General features: G+C 35.4%; 1 protein-coding gene across 3 annotated transcripts in view; it reads right to left on the reverse strand.

Annotated features, from left to right (window-relative positions):
* Positions 1 to 27,930, reverse strand: part of SUGCT (succinyl-CoA:glutarate-CoA transferase) — a 309,674-nt gene that overhangs the window by 218,437 nt on the left and 63,307 nt on the right. The gene's annotated exons all lie outside the window — the stretch shown is intronic.

Genomic DNA, 27,930 nt, shown 5'->3' on the forward strand with positions numbered 1-27,930 from the left:
ATACATGTACATGTGTGTGTGTAAGAATGTGCTGTTTGACCAAAATTCCACTTTTTTTTAGAGGTTATTTCTTAATCACTACAGGAATAATAATATCCTCATTGTCCATGCCACTTTTTCTGAGTACTGAAAGAAAACAAAAAAAGACCACTATACACTAAATTTCCCTTCTACTCTTGCAAGCATGTATGCTTCCTCATTGGATGGATTCACAGAAAAAGAGAAGTGGCCACAGGAGGGACGACTTCTGTTAGCTTAAAGAAAAAGCATTGCAGCCCAATTCCAGATCTTCCTCCAACATTGCTCAAGCAGAGAGGATTTTTGGATAGACTCACTTTGAGGGAGATATGGGAGAAAAGTATCACTGATCAGAAGGCATAGAATACAGCAGGAGTAAAGTGTGTGGAGAAGGGCACAAAACTAGCGCCATAGGTTTCACAATAGGAGGATGAGTGACAGGACCTAAAAAGTTTGTTATGTACTTCTGAGTATTTGTAACATGATGCTGTCAGTCAAGCACACAACACTAATGTAAATAGGATGAGATATGTGGATCAGTAGAATAACTAACATATCAGACAGAAACTTTCATCATGTTCACAAGACAACAAATGGAGACAGACATTTCCAAAATGACGGCGGACACCTAATTAAAATATTTTCATTGCAGAGACCTCTTCTCACTCACACTGTTCCCAATGGCAGTGGGAGCAGCAGGTACTCAGAACCTGGGAAATTAAAGCCTTTTTTGCTGGGATGTTTAAATATGGCACTCCTATTTGAAAAGGATGACACTGCCTCCCATAGAAATTGATCCATTTGATTAGGCATAACAGATTTTGGACAAGTGAAAACATTTTGATGAATGCTTCCCAGAAGGAACATGGGGACAAAGAGGCAGTTTAAGGGAAGCTGTGAGAGAAACTCAGACTGAAGGGGAAGGGGAAAGGAAGGACACAGGGCCTGAGCCAAGCCCTAGTTACTGCTTTTAACATGTGCCTGGAAATGTATATATGTGAGCATAAGAGGGAAATGAGCCAGAACAAATAAAATTGCAAAGTAAATGCTAAACATGTTTTTCTTCTCCATCTCATGGGAGAATAAATATTTTATCCTGCTACAGTTCTATTATTTATCTTCTTCATACCACATCCAATTGGGAAGTGAAACTGTTAAGACTTAATGTCAAGGTTTAAGGGAACTGTTTCATTTTGAGTTCAAATGCTACACTTTGGCAGTAGAACATCTGCTTCAAATGTTTCAAAGGCTCTTGACATTTACAACACTATGCCCTGAAAAAATCAAGCAATTGAGAGCTTCAAAAACTGAACATTCTTTGCAGTGTGTCCCTTGCACACTCTGTGTTGTCTTCGTGTAGAATATAATGTACCATTCTGCACTAAGAATTTTATTTCAATGATGTAGTAATAACACACTTTTTTATTAGGGAGATAAAAATATCTGTCATTTCTTAGTATAAATAAAGCTGACAGGTTGTACAAAAAAGGGGGGGAGAATGGGAAAAAGAGGTTTACAGGAAACACAATCTGCTTTCAGTGTCACCCTACAGCACTTGCATTGTGTGTCACTATTTGCCTGAATTTCACAGTTGTAATTTTTCCACAGTGAACAGTAGATTTTAAAAGGATTTAAAATTATGTCTTTTCATACATCTTATGGGTGTTTCTGAGATTACAAAGCAAATGAAAAGAATGAAATTTTCTCATTGTAATAATTTTCTTATTTGCCTGCAAGTGACCTTAGAACTCATAAATTTAAAAACTGTAGAAATACATTTGAATTGAACCTCTTACATAATGAAAGCAGCCAAAAATTCTTAGCATCAAAATAATGCAATATCTACTTCAAGGCCAGATTTACTGTATTTGCTTACTCTAAATAATAAAAACCATCATGAGCAAATTCTTTGTCTTTAAAGGATAACAAATACAAATCACATGTCAAAATGATAACTAGAAACAATCTCATCCTTAATGTGACAAAATAGGCAAAAGAACCAAGTCCTACTCAAATTTACGCGTCCCATATGGACTGGGTGGGTCAATACCAGGTATATACCTTATTTCATGAGACTAAGATTGAACAGCATCTGTGGGCTGCTCAGTGGTCCCAATAAATATTTCATTTACATTCAACAGCAGCTATGCAAAATAGCTAAACTGTAATCCCACCTAATTTCTACTTATCCATCAACTCCCTGTGAAAATCCTCAATCCAAACTGACACCCTATGCCAAAAAAACAATGCAAAATTTTTTCTGGGCAAATCATCATTTGCAGAGACATATTCCTTAAAACCACAGCAAGATGAAAAATACACATACATGAATATGATCTTTGAACTTATTCATTGTGTCCTTTTTGCATCATAAGGCCACTCAATGGAAGACATGAAATTCTAGAAAGACCTTAAAAGCAGGCAGCTCTTCCCTGACAGGATGGTAGTGGGTCATTTTAAGGGTGCAGAGTGAGGAAGATGGTCATGTGTCAAAGGAAATGCTTTCATTGCCTAGAGAAGAGTGACCCACACTTAACTTTACTGGCACCAACACATTATCTCTAGAGTAAAAGCTGCTGCAAAAGACTGCAAGACTGGTATACCTGGCCCAGGCTTTAGCTTTTCAGGAAGAAAAACCAGCTCAAAAGGGAATATGCATAGAAAGCTCAAGTCAGCACTAAATTAGGACTCATGTTATGCAACCAAATAAAGTGGGAAATTTTTCACACACTCAGGCAAATGTCACAGCAGGGAAAAAGATGCTGACCAGGACGTGAATGGTGCCAAGTCACTCTTCCAGAGAACTCTGCAAAAACGGCTTCATAAGAAGGATTCCAGTTTTCAAACACAGATGTTACCAAAAGAGGCTAAAAAAATGAGTTATAGTTGTTGACTTAAAGGAAGCTCTCTTGACTGAACTATCCTGCCAGCGTACTCAAAATATTATAGTATGCCAAATATTCTTTTGTTTCTTCTAGCGTTCAAATGCACAGGTTATTCTTGTTCTGCTGCCTATGTACCACATTGTGAAATATAGACTTGATTGAGTACGAGATATTGAACAGCAGATTCCAAGGCATATTAGGTAATAAAGATAAATACAGGATACTAGTGACCATTTATGTATCTCCAGCACACAATGAACCACAGAAATGCATTTTCTTTCAAATTCAGAGACATTGTGAAGCAATTAATGCCATCTGTATTAAAAAAACCAAATTGAAATTGTAGTCTAAAATGGTCTTATTTGTCCTATTTTTTTAAGCTTGGAAATGCCAAATTTAAGCCAAATTCACAGTACCTTTTTATCACTCATTACTCAGGTTACCATTTCGGATCTATGCCAAACTGTTAAACCATAGATACCACGTCTAAATAAGATGGGACACTTTTAATACAACTAATCAAATGACACAGTAAAAGAAAGAGGTGTTGACCAGGTTGTACATGAAGCTGAGTCATGCTTGCAGAGAACTCTCCAAACACCACATTGTAATTCTAACTACTCCAAAAACTCCAGCTTAAATTATATTCTATTTGAGATAAGAATCTCAACAATGTATCATATGATCAGATCAACTTTCTACAAGAGATGAATATACATCAGCTAAGAAGAATGACAAAGAAGCAAAAGCAGAACAGCTTGTGACAAGTGTTTCTTGGGGAAAAGCAGGGGCATTGTAGTTACCACAGCAAAATATGAACCTCCATTTATTTATACCTGAATCTATCTTGCCCTTTTTCCTGTATCTAAAGAACTATATGCAAGAGAAATGAAAGGTACTGCAGTGATGGAACAAACTGGAAATGAAATATAGAGACCCTGACCTAGCTTTCAGCACAAGTACTGACTGTAGTCAAGCTGCCACCACAGAAACACTCACTAGTGATACAGCAATATCAAAAATCAGAACAACCTGTCTTAAAATCCAAAAATAATGAGTACAATGATGCTATGGAAAGGAAAATGTCTTTGGCCTTAGAAACAAGGGTTATTTCTTTGTTGATAAGTACTATTTAACTTCTTTCATGTCTGTTTAGTGATATTGGAATATTTTCAGGTGACACCATGTGAACAGTTTCTAGAGCTTTCCAAACTTGTGATTAATTTAGCTGGACACCATCTAACTGGCTTATATTTTGAGTATTCACATTGTGTTTGGAACAAACAGTGATTGCTTTGCTTTCCTTTAAGAATTCCTTCAAAAACAATTCTTTAAATCTTTACTGAATTCTCATGCATTTTATCTGTCTTAACAAGATGAGTGTGAATCCCACCCCATCATCTAGAGTAAAAAAGAACTTAAATAAATTCTTAGATCTATTTCTGTTCTGTGCAATACTTAAACCAAAGTAGGTCTCTTCCAACTGAAAATACTAAGTCTTCTTGTCTTCAGTAAGAATTTATGTGAATCAATTTAAGTATGTCCATACGTTTAGATGCATAAGGATGCTTGTTTAAATCATTGTTGATTGCACCTTTTCAACCACCAAGTTATTGCAAAAGCATCTTTATTTAAAACCCCAGTTTTTGTAAAGTTTCTATGCACTGAGTGCAGAGAATACAGTCCTTATGTTCTTAACATGTTGAGTGACTTAGGAAAAGAGGCTAGAATTATTTTCTGTTCACAAACTAAACAATTTTTTTCAGTTACTCATTTTCAGGATCACATGGACAAAACCTGTAGTTCTGGCAAACATACTCCCACTGAGTAGCACTCTTAACAGTGCTCATACAGGTGCACAAACTTCGCCAGTGGAAGAAAAAGAACATCTCTGTCACTATTACACTCAACTTTTGGTAAACTAAACATACACATGGATAATCTTATCCACATTTTAACAGTTCCCAGTTAATACATCACAAGTTTCAGCCTGGAGTGTACATCACATTCCCAGGCAATACATCACAAGTGCAAGCATAAGAACACAAATACTGCTACAACTGATGTATGCACACTTCCAGGGCTGACAACACCAACCAGGCATGCAGAACATGGGTAAAGGACTTCCATAAAAATTTGCACTACTTTGACCGAAGTCAGACTGACTTAAGAACCAAGCAGTATCTAAATGATCTATTAGACAAAGAAATTAGACATGAAATTTCATTTAAAATTTAAAAAGATATATAAATCATTGATTTAAAATCTTGGAATTTTATTGTTTTGAAATAACTTTTGATAAACACCAATTCCATGAAATACTTATAATTTATTAGCCATGCACAAAAACAGATACCACGTCACATAAAAACTGTACTATCGCTGCCTTGAAGGACTTCCATAACCTTGCTTCAAAACTCATTTTCCTGAAGTCTGTAATCCAGTCATGAAAAAGTACACTCCAGGCTGAAACTCCACATTCAGAAGTTTTAGTACACAAGCCTTCATTCAGTTTAATTTGGTTTAAATTAGTCTTTTCATGTTGAAAAATTTACAAAAAAAGCTCTATGGTTTTACTTTTTAGGAAAATATTCTTTTTTCTCAAAAATAGCTTTGAATTTCCCTATTCTATTTGACTTGTGAATGAATAGAACAAAATTTAATGTGAAGTTTTAGGTTAATTTACCCCTCAAGCTCTATCTGTGAACTGAAATCATTCTATAGAAGTCAATGACAAATTCAGTCTACGCATATTTGCTGATTAAGAAACTAATATTGTTGAAAATACATAATATGTAGCTATTAATTTTCTATAAAAATGTCCAACATAGTTCAGTGTGTATAGATGCATTATTCCAATAATATTTCTGATTTTCTCCAGCTATGTACTCATCTTTACCTCAGCAGTCTCCTCCATTTTCTACTCCAATTTAAATAGACAGTAGTTGTTTCTGTCCTGACATCACATCCACATATCCCTCTGCCATATTGTACGTAGTCAATCAACAAGTCCACTACAGAAATTCATAGTATATAAAACCATTATTTTACTCTGAGATATAATGAAAAAGGAGTTGTGAAGCCTTATGAAAAAATTAAAGCCACACATGACCTACTTTTTATTAAGGGAATGAACCCTTCACAACTTGCAGTCCTGCTGAACCTACCTAGACAGAGAATTTTCTTATAACTCATATGTAATACAAGAATCTTTCCTGAAGTTAGGAAAGTCATCCATCTGTACCTGACACACAATTCTGGCTAAGCAGTTTACTGTGTGGAATGGTCCAAATGGCAGATGCTATCATGCTTTAAAGCATTAACCAATAAGCCTCCTTCTTTTGCCAGTTAAAAAAATTAATATGCACTACATATCATACAGAAAAAATCTTTTCCTTCAGAAATATTCTCAGTTTATCAAAAAAACACCTGTGTTATAATAAATCATACTTAAAAAGAGAAAAAGTTATTTATTTGCTCATGTCCTCCAGAAGAGCTTTAAGTCTTCTTCCAGTGGGTAAGACCTGTTTATCACTTACACTTTCTATAATTTTGCTCGTATTTCAGTATTTCATTCCAACTAGGCTTGCCCCTACATTTATTAATATAAAAAAGATCTAGATTTATCATCTAGATTTATGAATATAAAAAGGTCTAGATTTATGAATATAAAAAAGAACAGATCTCCATCAACTCTTATGTATACTACTTGAGGAAAAATGAGCCTGACTTAGCCTTGCTCCTCAAAGAGCCTACAAAGTAAAGGAACTTTCCAGCAAGTTTTTCTCTCCATGCAATTCTGGTTTAGACATGACTATAAATAGCCAACAATACGGTTTTACAAGTATCCTTCAGAGCACAACTTGTGAGCCTCATTTCCCAGTTCTTTCTTTTAACAAGGCAGTATCAGCTTTGCAGGGTATCCCTTAATATCTTAAATTCATAGCATAACAGGATGCATTACACAAGCATCACTCTACTAAAGCAAAAGAACTTCAAAAGCAGAGAGACAGCAGCACTTCATCTGAAATGGACCAAGATATTGGATAAGGTACAGCAGGGGAAAAAGAAATTTTCCAATCTTATCCATACATGCAAGCAGCAGTTTTAAATGCATTTTAAAATCACATACCTGCTTCAAGGTTCCAATAGGCTACATGTCAACAGTTCACTAACCACTTCTTATTCTTGTCCTGGTATGTCAATGGGATAAGAAAATAATTCCCAATCAAGCGCTCACTTCTATTTGTCCTAATTATGCAGAGGCTTTGGAGAAAGTATTTTGGCAATACCTAAAAGAGTATAAATATTTTAAGCCTGCTCTAACCAATAAAATTATGTCTTGTATTATATTTTATTTCTCACAGGAAAATCTGCAGCTGCTTAATTTTATGTTCATTATGTACCCCATAGCACTCTGTTCACTTGGTTTTTTGGAATGACAGTAAAATGATATAAGTGAAAGGAACCAAAGAAATAAGAGGTATCATATATACTTTATCTAAATCAGATATGTAAATCTTATCCCTTTTCTATTCATTTGCTCCTTCCTGTAGACCTGGATTACATTACCTTCATTATCCTTGTTATATATTCCCATTATCCAATAAACACAAATGAAAGTGCAAAATTCTTCAGTTTGATGAGCTCATGGAAGGTCATCTGACAAACTGAATATACTTCCTTCCACTTACAGATATTTCTTGCTTTCTACTTGCATTTTTTAGAATAACAAAAAGTCCCTTTCCCATAGCAAATCTTCACTGTTTTGTAAGCCTGTTTTATGTAGCTTTAATTAATACTACTGTAAGTTCTCAAAATCATTAATCATAATTCCTCTGTTTTCCTGGTTTTTATAAACACACCGATTTTTGCAGAATGCCATAGAAACCTGGTAAATCACAGCAATATGTTTTCCTTAGTTAAAACTTATCCATAATGATAAAAGGAATCATGCACTTAGTCAAGTGCCTGAGAAAGTATTTAGGTCTGATGAGAGGAGAAAAAGGGACTGACTTGTCAGATTGCTAGAATCCCCTAAAAAAGAGTAAGTTTCCTAGCACTAGCCTGCAATTCTTAAGTAACAAAATAAATATAAGTTTAAGTGGTTTAGGTATTCTATTTTGTTATACTGATAAACTGCAGTAATATCAGATACTTTGTTGCAATTTTATTGACGAAAAAGTAAAAAGTACTAAACAAAGAAACAAAAGAATAAGTTAACTTTGAATGAAAAAAGGGCTAACTTGATCAAAACTATGAAAACAACTGTGTTTTGACTACATATAGGAGTACACAGCTCTCTTTGTAGGACAAAAGGTGCTTCTGCTTGAACAGTACAGCAGTAGTGATTATGTCAGTTAGTTAAATTTAAGTTTTTTCTTTATCAGTTCTTTTATTTTGGTATCAATGAAGTTGACTGAGCAAAATTACATCCTTCCTTGCAGATCAAGATGAAAGTCTAGGTTTTCAATCTACATAAATGTTCATACTGCAAACTATTGCCTAAAATGATGTTCCACTTTTAAACCACAAGTAATCTGATTTTGCAATTCCTAGTTGCTCTCCACTGCATGTCCCCATGTTTCTTTCTGGTCAACACTTACTCTTCAGAATATCACTATGTTGCCCCTCTGAAACAAATCTGTTTAGCCTTCTCACAAAACCCTTGAAGGAGAGTCTCAGGCAGACTTATCTAACACAGTGCATCCTTAAAACACAAAACCACTTACAAGAACACATAGCAAAGAAAAGTCTTCACATGAAAAATCGGTATGTGTCTTGATGGAAACTGGTCATGGTATGTACCATGACTGTAAATCGAATTAGAAAATTAACAAACAACAGTTGGCAGGAAATGCACAGTACTCTTGCCCCTGGGCTGCTGTCCTGAAAAAACACCCAGCGATTTATTAAATATATTTAACCAAGATGAGAACAGTCATAACAGCCCTCCACAGGTTCCATTCACTTTTTTGTAAGAGACTGTTTGCTCCTTGGGTATAAAATACTGTCCATAGCAAATGAACACAAAACTATACAGTTACTAAGCCTGGATATTTTACTAAGGAACAGAAAATACACCCACTAAGAACTATTATTGAACAACCAGAGCAATCAAAGAACATCTACAGAGCAGGTTACAGTCGCTTGTTCTGTCTTCACTATTCTATTAAGTCATTATTGCCTTGATTCACCAAGTTAGTTAAGCATATGTCTAATTTTATGAACATGAATAATCCCCTGAAGTCTCATGACTATTCACTCAATTAAAGTTAGACATATGCTTAGGTACCTTGATGAATTGAAGCCCATAATTGCCTGCAGTTGTTTCTGCCAATTTTCTGCAAATAAAACCCCAGAGTTTTGCCAATGAAAATGTGATACTATAATGCTTTTATCACTGCAGAAATTAATTTTATTTAATATTTTTTCTTTTAAGTCTGTTTTACCACCCATGGTTCTAGGTAAATTGGTCATCAAAGTCAATAGAATAAAGAAAATTGCATTTTAAATGTCAAATATATATGAGGATTTGGTTTCTCTTCCATTAATTTCTTGAAAAAAATCTTCTCAAGTATGGTGCATAAATCTTGGAGAAGACATAGAAGACTTGCTATTTCAAGTAGTTGATGTTGAATTCATTGGCCAGAGTCATAAACTGAAGAGCATGACAATTAATGGAATGAGTACAAAGAGGAGTTTCACTTCAGAAGTTTTCCAAGATAGGAAGCTCTTCAGTTCTTGAAATAATTAGGGTCCTGGTCTTACTGCAGCACCCCATGAAGTCTAAGGAAAGATTTACATCAAATTTTGAGAGGTGAATTAAACTTTTACTTCTCATAAACTATCATCTTCCCCTTGTTTCAAAAAAACCCCACATACCTGGCAATAACTGCTAAAAGTTTTTATTTTTTAATGATTCCTAAAAGATAGAATTAGAAGTAAAAGTGAAGGGGAAGGAATATTAAAAATATCTTTATGCATAAACAGAATGAAGTCCTTGTAAACTATGTTCTTTAGATCTATTAAGACTTTTATAAACATACTAGTAAAAACACGGTAACTCTAAACAATTTATAACATCACAATTCACAGCCTTCCTGCCTGATCTAAGGCTATGTCAGAAAACAGCTATTATTCTGTGGCTACAGCTTAACTAATTTGCACAAGAAAGACATAATTATCAGTGGCCAAAGGGTACATAGTTTGTTATCCCACCTAAAAAGTCAGTTTTCAAAAATTTGCCAGTAGCAGTACATTTTGCTGGCAGAGCAATACTGTTGGTGATGAAGAACAGCATAGATAAGTTGTTAAAAATGTCCACAAAGTAGAAAGAAAAAAGGTTAAACTGAGAAAAGTTTGAGGGATTCCTATCCCTTATTGTCTGGCACTACATCCTTTAAAAACACCTACACTAGACTCACACCTGTAAACTACAAACACATATGGCAGCAGTAGCCTACAAATTCTCACCTCATCTGACATTTTTGATTGAAGGAATTGTAAAGGCTTTTCAATTCTTCATAATAAATTACGTGGACACATGCCTTTTACTTTTCTCCCTGGAAGTCCTGACATTTCCTTATATAAAGACAACATGGGTATAGTCCTCATTTGCCCACAAGGTTTAAAAACAAGTAAAATACATGCAGAAGTACATATATACTAGTTCTACTTTTGGAACTAAATCCAAGTGTTCTGAATAAAATTCACAGTTGTATATAAACCATGCATCCTGCTCCCACCAAGCTTATCCACCAAAAGACTTATCAACTTCAAAAATCAAAGAAAAAAATCACACTATGGAGCATTTAAAAATTTGTTTCAAAGAGAAAAAAAGGTAAACTGGCATTGCCCATGTATATATAAAGAAGTGACTACTATTTCCTACAAACTGGTCTCAAAAATTCACAATCAGAATTCATGCCCTGTTCCTGGATCATACAGGAGAAAGGGGAACATGCAATCAAAATTTTCAGATATATGAATACTGTAGGGGAAGAAAAAAGGTGTGATGGAAAACTAATCTGAGGTAGCTTAACCTGCTTACCCCTCCAAGATTACCTAGAAGAGGCAAATATGTTTGTTATTAATCTAACACAAATATGACTTCACCAAGTGGACCTTTCAAACTGCGCTCAGTGCTCCTAAAAATACCCTTCCACAGCAAGTCCTGCTATGTGTAACACACAAAGTATTTCTCATGGCAACATATGGTCACTTCATAACTACCATTTTGGGTTAACATACTTAAAATACCTCTAAGAATGATTACTGGAAAAATCTGTTTGTTTCACTGAATTAAAAAACCTATAAAGAAATAGCTATCATTTTGTTATTACTACATTAACTCACAGTTTACCCTTGAGAAAACAAAAGAGGAAACTAACCCGATTTTCAACTTTAAACTATGTTCTCTGAGCAACTTTAGTGTTAACATTTCTGCTAAGACTATCACTGCTTCCAATTTTCCCCTGAAGCTATGACTGTTCATGACCACAGTTTGTTAGAGTGATATACTGAACTTTAAACTTTTAAGAAAATGCCACAAACAAATCCAAATAAAGCAAGCATGCACCTGCTCCCATACTTAATTTTTCTCTGCATTTGGTGAGGTTGTCGAGTCCTCTTGTTAAATAATAGCTTGAATCACATCCTGGTTTTAAAAAAGATATCCACAAATAGTTCCTTACAAATCTCTGTCCTTTTCTTTCAAAAGTTTTATAACCAAACAGGGTTCAGCTCCTGCAATAACTCTACAGATTGTTTCTACCCACACAAAAAAAAGCAGCCTACTTACTGCACAATTTATACTCAAAATGTGTAACACTATTTTCTAACTGAAAACAAAATCAATTGTGTGAAATCTAGAGTTCATAATAATGGAGAGAAAATAAAATCCAATATATCTTGTTCAAACAGTAAGTGAAATCAGGAAAGCTCACAAGAAGCAGGAGGGGAAGTTCAACCCTCAACTGAACTGTTACAAATGGCAAAAGTAAATTTAGGGCCTTGAGGGGGTGAGAGCAGAGAAGGATGTGAGGGCTGAAATCCTGCAGCAATTTTACAATTGCTTTTTACAAATCATTCATTTCCAGATGACGAAAAACAGCTTTGCAGACAAGGCAAGAACACCTGAAAAGGAATAAAAAGACACCTTCTCTACAAATTTGTCATCTTTTCATTTTTAATTGCCCTCATTACTGAAATTCAGAGAAACAGTAAGAACATATAAAGGAGAATAAAGTATTTTAAACCCCTTCCTACTAGCCCACCCATGATCAGAGAGAAAATCACCTTATTTGGAATTTATTTTTCTTTATTCTGAGATATATTCACTAAGACATGAGTTCCAGAATCTACACTATTCCTGCTCACCCCCATGTCCACACAAACAGAGCCCCAAGCAAATAAATACTTTTCCTGTTTACGTTAAAAAAATTATGCAGGATTTCCTGAGAACATGATTTTCAAATTAGAGACAAACCAAACTGAAGAGTATGTGTTTCCTTTACCACAGGAAATGTAGTGGATTTGGTTTTAAACTCAATTTATATATCAATTAAAAAGCTGGAAGTTCTTATCTGTGACTGAGTTGTGGCAACTTTTGAAAGTTGAGGAAAACAATTCTCGAACAAGTATTTAGCTGTTGAAAATATGTTTTAGAAATGTTAAATTTAATAACTCTCCAGTGCATGTCTGGGATTTCTTTGTAATCTTCTTGAGCAATGTGTAATATTTTGGCAAAATCCCAGACCCTCACAGTTAGCAGTAGTAGAGCAAAGGAAAGGTTATTAAGTGAATTTGTTGTCTCTCTTTTTTATAAGTTTTAGAAACTTTCATCATAAAAGAAATCTTGCTTTACATTAACTTCACTCTGTTGCTGCATTCCAAAAACTTAGTGCAGATTTGCATGTGCTCCATATGTATCTCCCCAAATCTGCCTTACCTGCCCTAAGCAATTATTGTGCATGTGCTGACCAGCTGTGAAGAAAGAGAGAGGGGGGAAGGGGAAAGGGAAAACAACTGTGCTGCAGACTTGGAAAGCCAAGAGCTGAATTTCCTGGCTTACCCTGTGGCCCACTTAATGTCTCTAGTCAGGTGACCAAAAGAGGCAAGTAAATTACACAGGAGCAGGCAGTGGATGTCAAACAATAGATTATAGCCACACAAAATTCCAATTTCCTTTTCTAGTCACTGTGCTTGAGTTAAACCCTCGCTTGACAAATTTTTATGGTTGCTTCTCCACACACTCGATTTCTAAGAGAACTGAGCATGATGTTGCAGTCCATATACTCCTTCTTATTCCAAGAACTTGGTGAACTTAGTATTCTTAATTTTATTGATAGATTAATCTGAAAGGGCAATACTGGCCTCAGAATGTTTCCCTTACTACTAACACGTGATTTAATGTGATAGAGCTCAATGCAGTATGAATCGATTGATTAAGTCCTAGTTATATGTAGCTGCATGAACCACAACCAAGAATTTGAGTTTTTATAAAGTAAATGTTCTAAATAGTGAGAAGAGGTTTTTACAATCATTCCACTAGTTTTTAATACTTAACCTGCATTTGCAGCAAGATATGTTCTGTAAGTGAATATCAAATCTTGGGCTCGTGGATGTTACAAAATTAAAGAAAAAAATGTCTATCTTGTCTGACTTTATTCATAGTTTTTAGTACTCAGGTTAGAACAAAACAGAGAACTGGAATGATAAAAAGTAAACTCTGAACTTTTAGAACTCTATCACTTCCAGCATCCATTTTTCTGTACTACATTTTCACAATTTTATTTTCTATCACTGGCCGCTATTCATGAAGTATGGACTCAGAAATGCATTGAAAATAATGGATACGATACAACTTACTGTTAAGCAGGAAAGCCTAGTCCAAATGGCAGGGAGATATTCTTGTCTCTCATCCTTTTTCTGGTTACTTGCTTGAAGGGCATAGCTCTTACTTGGTATTTTAGTCCTATCATATGCATTGGCAGTGCTTTAATTTCTTATTTGATGCTTACCAGCTATAGCTTATGAGCTATAGCTTAGCTCATCAGCTCAAAAAAAGCAGCTGTCTGCAATATGGGTTCAGCTATTCCCCTATTCTGCTATACTTCAAATATTTTTTTAAATTGTATGCTAATCCCTCAACAGTAAAAAAGCAGCACTATATTAATTCACATGTGGCAAACACAGCATCTTCCCTGCCTGAGCTGAAACTGCCATCACGCCATCACTCAACCACCAAATGCTGCCAGTTCCACTGCAGCCACTTCCACAAGGGCTCCAGAGACATTCAGTCTGAAGCTTTCCTAATGCTCATTACAACCCTTTTACTTACACGTTTTAAGACATTCTTGGAGTGCGACATCAGAACAACTACAAAGGATTTGAACAGCATTTTTATTTAGTGGATGCTAGGTTTGTCACTTAGCAGCCTTTCAGACATGAAAGGTCTGCTTATTCCCTAGAAGATATGGGTGCAGAGCTTGGAAGTAATGTTATCAGAAATGGTTTTGGGGTAGGGATGTCAAGGGGAGCATGTCTTGATGGAATTACAGCAGATGGTACAGTGAATTATTACTTTATGGCAAGGCACATGCTGAGAATCACTCAGATCTCCCAAAAATCATAAAGCTGGCTTAAAAGCCATGAGATGCTCTAAAACAAAAACTATCAGCATTTTTCAATTTCAGTATTTTTGGAGCTTCAGGGAGAAGGTGTCTTTTCTTCCAAGTCCTGATGAGTTGATACATTACTGATGAGTCTGGTGAGTCTGATATACATTACCAAAAAAATACCATTTACATCTGGACAGTAAAGTCTTGCTAAATCAAGAACAGGGTCTTGATTCCCTCAAGGAACTGAAATCAAAGATGCAAAAACCAAATAACTGACTAAGCTTTTATTAAAATGGAGGATAGACAAAGTCTAGCATGCTGCCAAGTCAGCTTCAGTAATTATGCAAAGGAGTCAGCTGTCTTCTTTTTCCTTCTTTTTCCACCAAAGCAATTTTTGGAACACATAATATAGGGGAAATTGGCACGTTCATCAGGACAACATTGTTTTAACTTCTGTCTCAAAGTGAAATTCTAAAACCATAACACATAAATTAATCAACAGGTCTTACATGCCCTTGAAGCCACACTAAACTTGCACTTTTAAAGGATTCAGTTGGATTTGGGTGACTAAGTCTGCATGTCTATGATGCTGGGCACAGTAACCCATTTCAGTGACTAAGTTGGGGCGTCTAAGATGCTCAGCACAGTAATCAATGCAATCTGAAACTAACTGATGACCCTCTTGATTCCTATGAACATTGACAATCTCCAGGAGCAACCCATCTGCCTACTATTTACATTCTGCAATGTGTTACTATTTTAGTTGCTTGGTATTTGCATTAAAAGGACACCTATGACTCTATTCTGCACTACACAAACATATACTTAAGGAATTCATTAGCAAGGGTACAGTAGCACACCAACACGGCAACATACAATGAAATTTGAGCTAGATTATGAAAATGCTGTGTTGAGAGTATACTTCTGAAAACACATTGTTTTCAAGCACTCTGCTGAAGCACTTGCTAAGGTATTTTTTCTAGAATCCTTGCAGTTGAGTCCGAGGAAGCTACACACTATCAAACTGGGGACAGAAGAGAGATACTAAAGATTAGAAATGTGCAGAGTGATTGAATTTAAAAAAATAATAAAATCAAGCAAATTATATGTCAGCACTTCCCTCTCGAAGGACACATGTACATTCACCCCCAAACAGCCAGAGGAAGAGAAACAGCCAAAATTGTCTTCCAAAGTTCATATACATTGACTAAGGTGTCTGTTTCTGCACACCAGCCTACAGGGAAGGGCAGTACAATTTAAGTAAGACCACACGAGAAAACAAATTATCAACTGGTTGGATATCAACCCAAAGGGGTTATGAACTCTTTGTCAATCTGAAAAAATACTATCAACTACTCATGGATCATTTCAATATTCTCATTAAAAACACAGATATGGAGAGAGGAAAGGACATACATCAACCTTGAAGATCCACAAAACTAGAAGGAACTGCAAGTACTAGGCTGACTAGATAGAACTGAAAATGTTTGTAGCTAACTGGGAGATGAAATCTGAAAGCAGAAGGTAAAATTCAAGAATGAAAATCAGCTGGGAGATTCTGCAATTAGGCATGAGTAATTCATTGACATGGGTAATTCGTATGCAAGAGAAAACGATCCAGAATCCACGTGTTTCACAAACTGAGTATGAGTTAACAAAGGCTCCTTTGCAACAGCAAGGTAGTATTAAAGCGGAATTTTAGATCATCAGCAGAACCCACAAGATTCACAAAATATTCTTTCTCTTGTACTTCAAGATGATGCAACTGGAACTGGAGTAACGTACTGCATTTGGTTCTGGGTGCCACAAAACTGTTGTGTTCCAAAAGGAAAGGTCAGAGATCAACTGTAAATTCTAGAACATGTCATCCAAGGGGAAAGACTGAGCAAGCTGGGAACATTTAGCCTGGAGAAGTCTGAAACATACCAGCCTATAAGATCTAGAGGACTATTGAAAAAGAGGAAAGAATGTGTCCTCTCTATTAAAAATATTTTCTTAATATCTGATCTGAATATTCCTAGCATATTGCCTTGTGTGCCACTGAGATAATAAATAGTGAAGCACTATAATTAACTGCCTGAGGGGTTGTGAAGTCCCAGAGTAAGTCAGGCAAATATCTTTGTAAAGCAATATTTTTTAAGATTATTTTACATAGAGAAAAGATAGCCCCATCCAAGACTGTTTATGATTGTTCCCTGCTTGCAGCATTGGAACTAGCTCCTGTACATTGCATTGTTCAATGCCATGCAGTCACAGCCTGCAAGACACAAATCATCTCTTTTCAACATCTTATGAACAGCCTACTATTTAAATAGAGACCAAAGAGGAGAAAAGTAGAAGGAACAGGTCATCTGTTTAAAAGTTGAAGCAGGGGCATGCAAAAGTGCCCTACTCAAATCCCAAAGACAGCAATCAAACCTCAAAACATAGACAGAAATGTGATTTTTAAAAAAGCAGCACAAATTCTGGAAGTAACTACCACTCTGTTACTTTCTGTAATCTGGAACAAGTGATTTCAAGAAACTGCTCTACCTTGTATTAAAAATGGATTGGGAGCACTCTCCCAAAAATTAGTGTCACATTAAATGAAGTCGCAACACCTGAAACAGAAATAAAACAGCTATTTTGCAAGCAAACAGAACTAAATTTCTTAGTTTCAGTCCAATGTCTTGACTACAAATCATTTATTTTATCTTTTTTATTCTGACAAAGGCTTATACGACTCAAGCTCGAGGAAGCTTGCACAAGTTGTACAGGAAACCACTATAAAAACCACTGACATTCTCAGTTGCTTTCAGCACCTGGTACTTGAAAAAAGAAACTATTTAACTGTTTTCTCATCATCATTATTACTCAAAACTGTTAAATGGCAGGAAATAAACTACTTAAGAATCTCCAAGGGGCTTGAAAAGTTAACAGTGAAAAGACAGCATAATTATGCAGGAGTGCTAAGAGGTTTCACTAATAACATTCTCTTAAATGAGCTACCTGATCAGACTGTTAATATAAATATACATATTATTGCTGTCCACGGCCTTCCTCATTATTCATGGATTAAATACATCTGTAAACACTGTAGGTATTAAACTAATCTCAGATTATTTCCTAATTTCAGCAGTCACGTGATGGCCATTTATACTTCCTATTTATCTCCCAATTTCGACAAAATGGTGAATGTCAACTGAGCATGTAAAAATGGGTAACATCAGGAACAAAAAAGTGAAATCATAAAATTACTTCAAGACATTTAGTCCTATACTACATCCTCAAATAAAATACTTTACACTTGTACACAAAAGAGGAAAAAATTATTCTTGGTTTTGTGAAAGCACTAAAATAAGTCTCAGGTTCCATTGTTCTAAGCCTCAAGCCAAATTAAAATGCAGTCTCTGCCCCAGCGAGCTAAGTCAATAACTTGTGTATACTACAAAAGCCTCTGTTGCATTGTCACAACTATTATTCATGGTCAAAACTCTCTAGACACTACCATAACCACATATGCCAAAAATAAATTTGACAAGGTTAAAACATGTCCCTGATGAGAAGAGACATGATCATACATTGGTATTTGTAGTATTCTATATTTCTTAACTGTTACATAGATTCAGCTAATGTTTCTCTACTTGAAGGAAGTCACATCAACTTCCTATTTGTTTATTATGGCCCTTCCACATGAAGAACAACTAATATTAACTGACAGCAAATTAAAGGATAATGTTTTGTCTGCTTTTTATTTTTTTTCTAGAAAAGAACAGCCTTTCCACTAAAATAATTTAACTTCCACTCTTTATTGTGGTAGCTTTCTAAAACAAAAAATATAGAAAATATAAAATACAAAATATGAAACACAAGTTGGGTCTTCCATACTGCTAGAACTTCTTGAAATCTCTAGTTTCATCTACCTAGAAACACCCAGGAAGAGACAGATGACTAATGATGTAAAACTAATATGCCAAAAATTAAAAAGTTCACCAAACAACATAGGGACATCCTCATACAAAATTTGCTTACCCTCAACTTGCTGTAGCTGACATAAACCCAGATCACAGTCAAGCAATTCATTTGGCTTCTGTTACCTCAGACTTAGAGGTCACTCCAGCAGATTAACCTCATTTCTGCAGGCTTCACTGGACTTGGAGTCATCAGTGTACCTGATAATTAACAACTATTGTGCAAAATGATCCACAGTGAAACAAAACAAAAAATATGGAATACAGACAAAGGAAGCCCAAGAACCTTTTCACAGTAAAACAAAAGGAAGCTGCAGCTGAGCAATCAGCAAAGTTTAGGCATGGAACCATATGCTGTTCTCCTGCCCTGGCAACAGAACACCTTAGATGAAGGAGACATTACAACATGTTGCTGTTAAAAACTTAAAGCAAGTTATTCTTGGGTGCCTTAAACACATGTGAAAGTTCTTCGTGTTACTCAAAAACATGTAGAATCCACTTAAGACAATTGGTGGATCTGGACACACCACTTGAAGAGGTGATCAAAGTGGAAATCATATCAGAGATAAAATCAAAAAGATACAAGAAGTTTAAAAAATATAGCCTTGGGGGAAACATGAATGAACTGACTTCACATAATCTAGGAATAAGAACACTGTAGATGTACATATATTTACATATGTTAAGACTTGCTAGACACAACATTGTGATCAACTGCCATAACACATCACTAACTTATAACCAAAAGCCTATCACTAAATTCAGGTTCTATCTTCCTTATTGAAAATAGAGTTACTTCTTTTACTCCTCACAGTGGGCATGAAAATCTACATAAACAAGACTGTAGCATGTATTGCAAAACTTCTGGTGAATAGAAATTGGACAAAATATCTGTCAAAACTATCCTAGATATAAGTGAATGAAGGTGAAGGTGTAGACTGGATAAAACTAGTTGAGATTCCCTTGGGGATACAGATGTAAGATCAATTTCTCTAGCTTAATTTGTATTAGAAGAGTAAATTCCATACAGTGAGTACTGCATGTTTTAGGTGATGGTCAGGAAGTATGATTTTGTCAAAACAGAGAACTACTTTTAAAAAGTTTTTTCTCTCACCTTCATCCTAATCCCTCTCAATACAACAGAATTACTACTTATTAAAAAGTAAAGAAATCAAAACAATTTTGGTAATAATAGTGGTTTAATAATAGAAGAAGCCTTAGATTACAATTTGAAGGGGTTTTTTTCCATCAAATTTTATTAGTGAAAGCATTAAATAATTAATAATTAAAAATACCTGTGTCAGCATCATGCAACATTATATGTATGATTGAATGTAACAAAAGACATGAGAAACAACATTTAAAAATACTGCATAGTAAAAGCATATGTACATAACCAGATTTAGCATTTAAATCCCAAATACTTTGGAAAGACAACAGGACTGATACTTCTTAAGTTCATAAGTGATTTTTGAAAATAGAACAGAAGACCTCTCACCACCCTTCCCATTAAATTCTCAGGAGTGGCAGTGTACTGGAGTACCACAGTTGTGATTCCTATGGAGCTAAACTTATTGTAGCAGTAAAGCAAAAATTTTCAAGAAAACGGTATAGCCTATATGAAATTTATTTGCAGGCATCAGTGCTTGGAAATTAACTTCATGACCAGGTTTGATGAAATGTCATCTCACTGTGAAAAGAAGGGGTCATCTTGCAAAGTAGAAATCAGGTTGTGCACCAAAACTCTATCAAGCAGTGCTTAATATCAAATATATCTAGAGATACCAAACAAGCTTCACAAACTCTATTGACAGATTGACCCGCTCTGTGAACTTCCTCAATGCATAATGCAAAGTCTTCCATCAAAGAAATGAAAATAGATGTAGTTTATATAGCAACTCCATTCATTAGACTACCTCTGGAGAGTCCTGTTTCAGAGTTTCATGGAGATAAAGCACAGACTTCGAACATATGCATTAAATGTGAGCAGAAATGCAATTCTCATGCTGGGAGAAAGAAGAATGTTGTGATGAGATGTGGGGAACAAGCCCTTCTTTAGGGAAGTAAATGCTGTGTGAAAGTAAGTGGTTTACATTCTTGAGAACAATATGCAAAAGAGTGAAACAGTTTTGAACAGCTTTATGTTTCTGGTGGCAGATGGTTCCCTTTTGGCTGAACAGTGTTTCTTAATCAGGTCTATGAGTACAATGAACCTTCACATCGCTGAAAGAGAAGCATCACTCTATTAAAAGCAAGTTCATAAGCAAGTGTTAATCCCCATGCAAAGTAGCATTTATCATTTTTCATGCAAGTGCTCATTCCAAGAGGATTATCACTTCCCCATCTTGCCCTCTGGCTGACTACACAGGGCAGAGAAATTCTTTATTCCATATGGAAGGGGAAAGGGAGGTTGGGGGAAGCTGTGATCTCCAGCTTCCAGTTTCACTGTAGCTGCTCCAAGCTGGAAGTGGGCAAGAGCACAGGCCAATGTTGCAGCAGTTGCTCTTCAATGGGAGTATGGATGTGGCTCCCCAGAAGCTGTCTAGCAGTTACTAGCACATGCTGCTCTACAAAGATGAGTGGAGGGAGGCAGGGGGTGAAAGAACTCTTTGCTGATATCAGTCAGTACAGATCCTATCACCCAGCTGAATACTCAGATGCACTTCTGACCTGTTCACATACAGGGTACTTTATTTAAGGTAGTTTAAAGTGATTCTAATTTAAGTCCCTCAGATATTTAGGCATCGTTATGTGGCAAAGATACGTTAGTATATAAATCCACTTGTGTAAGTTTCTGAAATTCGAGTTCCCTTTCCTAACAAGATACACACTTTTCTAAAGAACTGCTGTCTTAGTTATATAGAGCTTAGAAAAGATCACATTTGGGGTGGAATTTTATTAATCACATGATATTTTTGTTTTCCTTTGGGGCATAATGCCCTGACATCTATACTCATGTCTCTCTTTGCAGAGAGTTACCAACTACATGCAGCTCACCTGGCTACTCTTATATAACACACCTACTCACGCAACAATGAATGCTATTCTAAGCAAAAATAGGCAAAGATGGGAGTTCTAGACTAAATTATGTGTCAAACCCATCACAGAGAGGATCCTAATATTATTTTGTAACATGCCACACATATATAAAGTCAAAAGCACTGCATATAGAAAAACAGCTAATAATGTTGGTAATTTGTATCCACCATCCTTCATGGCTCTTCAGAAATAAATGCTACAACAAAAACTAGATTACATGAATGACATCTAGTGGACATACCTTTCCATAACAATCAACTTTTCCTCACCAATACTGACAGAAGCTTCAGATGGTAAAAATAAGCAGCACAAGTACCTATTTATGTACATGCACATATATTTTTTTATTATTATTATTATTTTTTTTTTGTGCAGGACAATTATGTCAGAAGTCATTGAGCAATGCTGATACACAGATTTCTGAGTTTTCTTTCAGACTGTTTAAATATGTTTCAGCTCATGAGTGGCTGAATTGTATAATAATACAATGACTATAAAACATGTTAAGAAAAGGAAAAGCAAAGTTCATTCTTCTGCCTTGGATCCAATAAATTAGAAGATTAGAAGAAAGCAGTGATCCAGCTGCAGTCAATATCTCCTCCACAATCCCACAGATCCTGCTTTCATCACTTTCCAACCAGCTACAATGTGAAGAGCCCTCTACTGATCAGGGCTCTGTTAAACTGCTGTTCCAAAGAACTAAATTTGACATGAATATACAATTCTGTAATATTCAGTAGCCTTGTAACATGTTTGCTGTAAATGCCAACTAGATCCCTCACCCCAGCAATGGGCAAATGTGGAAGAAACAATTAACAGTATACATAGAAGACAAATGTCCACCAAATGACATTGAAAATTAGTATAAATGAGTATACTTGTATTCCTATCCTAGTTTAATTAGAGTTTTTCTCATGTATCTATGGACAAGTGACAGGTGAATAATCTTAATGTACATTCAATTTAAATGAATGGAAATAAATATGTCAGTACAAACACATATTCAAGTACCTATACAAGAATAGCCTGTGACATTTCCCAGAAGGAGATAAAAAATGAGGTTGTCTCTGTTGTCAACTATCTTTCCATAACAATAATTGTGATTACCCATGCCTGTTTTGAAAATTCAAAGTATAAGTGACATTAAAAAATACCTTGCAGACATTGCTTAAAATTAAAAGGTGCAGGGGGATTTCCTTCAGAAAAAGAAAACAGTGTCATGTTTTCAATTAAAAATGCATTTTATTTCAATCTGAAAATTCTCTTTGTACAGGTAGAAGCTGTCTGTGTGCATACAAGCTCAGCTTCTTTAAAGTGCTGTTTCTGACAAGGGGGGATATATATGAATGAATTAATAACTACATCTCATATCATACACTGAGAACATATCTAAAACTGCCCAAGGCAAATCTACTGGACTGGTTTCCAGACAACTGCTCTGCCAGGGGAGAGGCTTGACAACTCACTGAAGGAAAATCCCCACAAAATTATCAGTATAATGTTGTCAGGTCTGAATAACTAGAATTAATTACTCATCATTTATGAGCTTTCTACAGAGATTGCCACAGATGATTACTATACTTTTTCAATTACTAAAATGGCAAGGAAAAAGAATCCATACTCCAGCACTTCTTACCAAGCAGAGTGGCAACTCCTCTATATTCACAGTAAGACCAAATCATCTGTGAAGAGGGTACAGTGGTTAATGTCATCATACTATAGCAGGAAACATCTGAAAAAAAATCTAGTAAAGAAAGCTACAAATAGAAAATTGTTCAAAAAGAAAGAAAGAAATGGGGAAAGTCCTGCAAATTATACTCCTGTTTTCTTGTTTTACAGAATCCATTATGACACAAGTTTTTCTGGTTTCACTCTTTCTTGTGCCTTGTGAGATAAAGACATAAGGAAGGAGAGAGATAAAAAACAACCTATAGGTAAGTAGATCAAGGCCACTAAAGTATTGGGCACTCCTCATATGAGTAAAGACATTGATTGTGAGGATGGCCAACTGTTCTTTGGAAATATTATCCATGTAGTGTGATAAAACATGCTTTCATCACACTACGTGGATAATATAGTAGCTTGAGAACGCAGTTTCTAGTCAGCTGGTCTGTGAATACATTTGATTTTCATGTTTATTGGTATTATGCTTCACTGCTTGTAAGAATAATATAGGAAAATGGAGCCCCAAGGCAGTCTAAGTAGTCCAGATGAGTATTATATAGATAACACTCATAGAGTAAGAAGGGTCATCTTGCATTGCCTGAATTTAAAACTTCACCCTCCACAAAAAATATCTGTATTTTACTATATTTCCTGTGCATAAGTCCCATCTTCTCCTAGACTGGGCTAATATAGAGCAGAAAGATTTTCTTCCATTTTGAATTTATTTAAGGAGAGTCTCATGTACAAAACAAAACTTTGCAAATAATAAAAGTTCTATTCTTTGTTGCTTTTGATTCCAAGAGTCATTAACTGCAGAAGTATCCAATAAAACCACATAAAGGCAGACAAGAAAATGAGTACATATCACCATTCTTGGATGGAATAAGCAGTTTGAAATTTCTAAATGATTGACATTATTCTGCTGTCCTCTTCACTGAAAGAAAAAATAAAGGAGACTGAAGTTCTGAGAGATTCTCTAGAGCTGAGTTAGAAAAATTGGTGCACATTGTGCCTTTGTGTGAAAAGTATCTCTGCCAAATGAATCAGGTCAATAATCGAATTTCTCTGTTCCTGTGATGAGACACAAGTGACATGTGTGGGATTTTCTTTGTAAGACTCCTAGACAGTATGAAATTCTATGACCAAAAAGTATGAGATGCAGATGATAAAAATAATGCAGAGATATTTTATCTAAGAATGTGCTCATCTTCTTAATACCTCATACCTTTCACTTCCTTGTGAGCTTATACTTTGATTTTCATAACATTTAACTGACTTTGACACCGAGAAAATTTCCTCATATGAAGGAATTTTTATGCTTAGCACAAGCAGAAGTTGATATTTAAAGAATCTGAGTTTGTAACAACAAACCATTAGTGTTAGGTCTGATGACTTATTAAAGTGCATAGGTCTGTCAACAGAAAAGGTAATTGGTTAAAATAATTTCTTTACTGTCTCATGTTTTTAACTTCCATTTACAATGGTGGTGCCCTTTGAACGTTCTGAAAATAAAATGAACTATATTTGAGAAAACCCTGTCAGTCTTAAAATCTGGAACAAAAATAAAGTCATATTCAGTAGATATCTGCAAGAACTTGTTTTCTCAGTTTTCTAAATAGGCTTCCATCATTATGGCCTGAGAGGAAACAGCTCTACACCTTTTGCTGAAAGTTTGCCTCTGCTCAGTTGCCCAGGGTATCTGATGGCAGGGTGACAAGCTGCCACATCAAACATCTTGTAAACATTACACTTAGATTTTCTCAGAAGAATGAATTCCAAGTGGATCAATTGAAAGATGAAAATGTGAATGTCCAGGTCACAGAGAGCTACATTACTGAAACCACTAGAATGAGGGAAGACCTTATCACCCCAAGTGAAAGACAGTAAAAACTTTCGTTTTCAGCACAATTATGTAACCCGGATGTATTGAAGTCTTGATTTCCTCTGGATAATCATGGAGCAGCTGTTGCTAAACAAGGTGTCTCATTATACAAACTGTTTGTTGTTTTTTTTTTAATTGTACTAATTATATTTAAGATACAGCCCAGAACTCAAGGTTTGTGTTTTAACACTTGAAACCAAGCAAATTGGATTCTGATTCCATTAACTATCACTGGAGTGACCTATTCAAGCTACATTGAACAGCAGATATCCTCAAAGGAGGTAATTTCTCATTAAGGTTTCAGGACTCAAAAAACTATTCCTGATTTTGGCCGATAGGAATCTAGGGTACTTCATCTTTGTGGCACATTGCAAATTTCACTTCCATTGAAAATCTGTGGTAAACCTTTACAGTTAGTTTTACAGGAACCCCGGGAGACATTACATACTCAAAAGACATTCACATCTTTTTCTTTGGCTTCTGGTAATGAACACAAAGAACTGAAAACTCAGACATTTCAGATGATCATGTCACATAGTCAGCACATTGACAACAAATGAGAAAAACCTGAAGAATATGAAAACCCTTGCACACCAAACTTAACATCTCAGACCAGACCAGGAACAGATTTCCAAAGATGATAAAAGTTTCAGGAAGGAGAAAACCCATCTTCCCATTAATGCTTAATTTTTATATTTTTAAATGCAAAGAAAACTAACAATGGTCAGTCTAGAGAACACATTCAGGGACAAATTATGCTGGTAGTATTTCAATCAAGAAGCAATAGTGAAATTCAGTGAAATGACAGAGATACAGTCAAAGGTAAATTTGACCTTGTAAATGGAAAAAAAAAGAGCCATTTGCAAAGATATCTTGAACAAACTTATTAGGGTGAAGCTCAATAAAATAAAAGCTACCATAGCATTCAATATAGAACACTTTTTGTAACAATTGTAAGCAAAAAAAGTACTTTTTGTGTACATTTTTAGGATGCTTCTAATGGGGTTTTTTATTATTTTGGTCAGTGCTCTAGTGTAACTCTGATCAGACATCTCTCACACTGAAAAAATGATGTAAGTTACTTTGATTTTGCCTTTTTAATATCTCTAAAAGGATCTCATCTTTGCCCAATCCTCCATGATTTAACATAACCTGACACTTTTTACAGGACTGCATGTTCTGTGTCACTTCATAACTTATTACCTGTATAAACACTTAAAATACAGAAAAAGAAAACAAAATAAAGGACATGTTTGCCACTACCTAATTTTTCTGAAATATACAGAAATACAAATTTCTGAAATGTGCTTTTCATTATTTGAACAAATTGTAGTTCACTTGCATAAAATATCTTGGAAAAAATTGTAAAGACTAGTGTAAGTCATTAGCTTAGCAAGCATATTCAAAAAGTAGAATAAGGAATGAAAGTCAAGTATCAGAGATCTGTTCTATATTACAAACTGCAATATTACAAATGAGCTGTATGAGAAACTGTAAAGCCAGTACAATAGCAACAGTGAGGGTTAAGTCAAGTTTATGAAGAACTTTGCAATCTAAGTATAGCTTGGGTTAGTAAAGGGAAAAAAAATCCTCTAAAACCCAAAATATTCTTATGGTTACAATCAGAATTGCAACGATAGTAGCTGATGCAATGTTAGGCCATAAGCACATACACAAGCAACTCCATCCATAAAAAATCCACCCGAATCATTGGTTTATGAACAAGAAAATTAGATTAAATTTGTTTATAATATTGAGGTAATATTTCTAGTACCTACTACAGAAACAGTACACAGAAACACAGGAACCATAATTTTATTCAGATATTTTTCAAAAAAAATTTTACTTTCACAATGACCAATCAAGATTGAATCAAAAAACAGCTAAAACAATCTCCTAGACCTAAAGAGCTGTCTATGAAAAAAGAAACAAAGGATACTCTATGTATGTTTTTCATTTTGACTGTGGAAAAACAAAGGCCAAAAGGACATAAAAGAATACAAGTTTCAGTTATTCAGCCAAATGCCACATGATGAAGATAAAATGCTTTGTTTAGTCAGGTTTTTGGGTTTGCTTATACAAACTTCAGATACTTCAGATCTGTTTTATACTTTCAACATACTAAAGTTCAAAAGGCTTGCACCAAAAGGTCGCATGACAGAAACACAGCGGAGTGTAAATACCTGGTTACACTGGGTCATGAAAGCTGCTTCTGGAAAACTCACCCATACTGCTACACCAGTAGCACTGGAGACAAGAATACTGCAGGAATAATTCTTGCAGAAAGAGCCACAATAGCTCCCCAGTGTTCTGAGACAATTTGCCATCTGTTGTAGCCAACGCATAACAAGTTGATTGTGCAGTAGTACAAGTATTGGAAAAAGTCTCCTAGATGAAGCAGACTTAGTCCTTACAAAACCAGCTCATTTTGGTTTTAGATCTGAGGAGGTCTGGCTTTTACTAACTAGGGAAAGAGTTCTGCATAATAGTAGAAAATTTTTGCTTCAGATTTTATGGCCACAGGGAGCTAATCTTTCAGTTACGATCATCATGATCTTCACCACTGGGATGACTATACACTAAATTTCCCTCTCCTCCTGTAAAAAGAAAGGAGAGGGTAAAGATACTCAGCGGTGTTTAGCTGCAGTTCTCCCAAGTAAATGCTGGAAACTGCCGCTCTCAAGACTTAAGGGACTCTGGACATAAATTAAAAAATACAGGCTTTGCCAGCTAGATACAAACACAACCACTTGCTAAGAAATGCCAAAAAATATGAAATAAAGAAGAGATTTTTCTTAGTTAAATATATGCTCAAGTTTCCGTAAGACATGATCTCCATCTAAGAACACAAAATGAAGAGCTAGAAA

The sequence above is a fragment of the Melospiza melodia genome, chromosome 1, assembly GCF_035770615.1.
Source record: "Melospiza melodia melodia isolate bMelMel2 chromosome 1, bMelMel2.pri, whole genome shotgun sequence".
Taxonomy (NCBI): domain Eukaryota; kingdom Metazoa; phylum Chordata; class Aves; order Passeriformes; family Passerellidae; genus Melospiza; species Melospiza melodia.